A 3,167-nucleotide genomic window follows, 5' to 3' on the forward strand; every position below is an offset into this window, starting at 1 on the left:
GACCCAGCTATTCCACTGTTGTTTGTTGTTGTTATGTGCCGTCGAGTCGGCCCCGACTCATAGCGACCCCTCCTTAGGTTTCCGAGGCAGTATCACTACGGAAGTAGGATTGCCCAACTTTCCTTCCGAGGAGTGGCTGGTGGGTTTGAACCGCCAGCCTTCTGGTTAGCAGTCGAGTGCCTTAGCCACTACACTACCAGAGCTCACTAGGTGTATATCCTAAAGAAGTGAGAGCCATGACAAGAACAGAGATATGCACAACCATGTTCATTGCAGCACTATTTACAATAGCCAAAAGATAGAAACAACCTAGGTGTCCTTCAACTGAGGAACGGATAACCAAACTATGGTACATACACACAATGGAATACTATGCAGTGCTACAGAATAATGTAGAATCTGCAAAACATCACATAACATGGATGAACTTGGAGGACATTATTTTGAGTGAAATAAGTCAATCACAAAAGGACAACTATTGTATTAGTCCACTATTGTAAAAGTCAAGGAAATGTTTACCTATGGAAGGACATTTTCTTTGTTGGTTACCAGGGGTGGGTTGGGAGGGGAGGGAACATTGTTAGATAGATAGAGATAAGTATAGATTTGGGTGAAGAGAAGGACAATGTACCAAATGTGAGTGATCAATATACTGGCATTGAGAAAGAGAAAGACATAGAGAGGTACATGGGAGGATAGATAACAAAGATGAATCTATATGCCACATATAGTATGGCATTTTCAGTGAAGGCAAACATGGGTATATGGGTGGACAGGCTGAACTATTAGGTATGTCTATGAAGCAGGGAGTGTTCCCAGGAACATGTATAGGGTTGGCAGACAATGGTCCTATGTTTGTGTATGATCTGAATTCCCAGGTACATAGTAGAGCTGACAAGGAGCAAGGTTGTAGTCACTGCTTGGTCACAGCCAGCTACCCAGAGGGACTGAGTAGTTGAACCTGAGGGCTTGGGACCATAGTCGCAGGGGACATAAAACTCAATTGGCATAACATACTACACAAAACATTGTTCTACCTCGTACTTTGGCAAGTAGCGACTGGGATCTTAAAAGCTTGCAAGCTGTCATCTAGATGCAACGATGGGTATCTCCTCATCCAGAGCAAAGAAGAATGAAGAAAACCAAAAGTTCATGGAAACAATTAGTCCTAGTAACTGGTACAGCATCCAATTTGCAGCCTATACAACTATGAGACCAGAAGAACTAGACAGTGCCTGTCTACTACTGTCAACCACTTGGAAGGGAATCTATGTAGGAGATCCTGGATAGAGCGGGAGAACAATGTGGAACAAAACTCAAAATCATTTGGAGAAAAAAAAAAGGGAGGACCAGGTTTGGTCATCCGATAGAGCCTGGTGGAACCACTGAGACTATGGTCCCTAGCTGCTCTTTAGATCTGGAATTGAACACACACCTGTGGCTTCCAGCCAAACAATAGACAGGCATATGAGTTGAACATTTCCCTGAGGTAGATGCACTCCTCGGAGAGAACAATCATGGGAGAAAAATGGGCTGCTTATGCACAGGGAGACAGCTGAGAGGGCAAGAGTGCCTGGAGGGATGGACACAGGGAAGAGGTAACTATGTGGAGGAAGTGGGAGGGGAGATATTGCATTGTGGTAAACTGTGGTCAATGTCATGAGACAAAGTATATGTGAACTGCTGTATGGAAAGTGAAATATCTCTGTAAATCTTCACCCAAATCACAATTTTAAAAAAAAAAAAAAAGCTTTCAAGCGGCCATCTAAGACACAGCTAATGGTCTCCTAGTGTCAGAAATGAAGAAGAATGCAAAAAAAAAAAAAAGGTCATTTAGAAGCAATTAGCCCTAGGACACAGTGGCCCTTGAGACCAGAACTAGATGGTTTCTGGCTATTAATGCCAACCACTCAGGAAAGGATCAAATCTGGAGATCCTGGATAGAATGGGAGGGAAAACGTGGAACAAAGTCCAAAAACTCAATAATGACCAGAATTAGTGGTCAGATGAAATCTAGAGAGACTCCCAATACTATGGCCCTGGAATACATTCTGCACCTGGAATAAAATGCATACCCAGGGGCAGGCTCTCAACCCAATAGTTAATAAGATGTACATGTAGACTAGCCAATCCAGGATGACACAACACATACTCTATGGTAATACATTCCTTAGAGCAATAGACCACGCAACATCAGATGACCAACATTCAAACTGAGGAAATGCAGGACAAATAGGAGTGCATAAATATGAGCGGCAGAAGGGGAGGGTTACAGGGTAGGGAGGGGAGCAGACTGGGTTAGGGTTGGACATCGTGAATGGGGAATGAAACTAAATGTATGCACTATGTTGAATGTAAAACAAGCTCTTTAAAAAAAAAAAAAAAAGTAAGAAAATAAAAAATAAGACATTGACTCAAGTTATACCCTATATGGTCATTAAGTTTGTGTGTCAACTTGGCTGGGCCTGGTAGAGTGGCTGAGCAGTTGGATGTAGTTATTCCCCAAGGTGAAACTGGTAATTAACTCCATGGTGGAATCAATTGGAGCAGCTGAATAGCTGCTTTGGGAATGTGGTCTGCTTCCTGTATATGCGAAACAGCTTTGGGAATGGTCTCTAGTTTATGGCACACTTGAAGCCTGCATGTAGCCGTGCCGTTGTTTAGCAGCTTGCCATGCTCTGCCAACCTTGAGAGTTTCAATGGACTTGCATCAGTGGCCTGCCATATAGTTTGGTAACATCAGAACTGTGCCTTATTACTTGTCAACCTTGGGCTTGTCAGCCTCAGCAGCCAGCAGCTGAGTGAAGAAAAGCCTCCAGCTTCAGTGGGCCATGAGCAGGAGGCAGAGCTGAAGCCCAAGGTTGAGGGGCTTTCATCCAGCCACTAGAGCCTGGCACTTTGAACTCAGACTTAAAGCCTCCAAACTGTAAAAGAATAAACTAATTTTTTCAAGCCATCTCATTTGTGGTATATTCTTGTCAGAGTACTAATCTAACTTAACTCACTCCTGTGGAGTCGGTTCCAACTCATAGCGACCCCTCCTTGGATTTCCAAGGCAGTATCATTACATTGCCTGCTAACCAGACGGCTGGTGGTTCAAACCCACCAGCCACTCCTCGGAAGGAAGGTTGGGCAATCCTACTTCCGTAGTGATACTGCCTCGGAAA

This window comes from Orycteropus afer, unplaced genomic scaffold, assembly GCF_000298275.1.
Source record: "Orycteropus afer afer isolate SDZICR_OR568_19922 unplaced genomic scaffold, OryAfe1.0 scaffold00548, whole genome shotgun sequence".
NCBI classification, from domain to species: Eukaryota; Metazoa; Chordata; class Mammalia; order Tubulidentata; family Orycteropodidae; genus Orycteropus; species Orycteropus afer.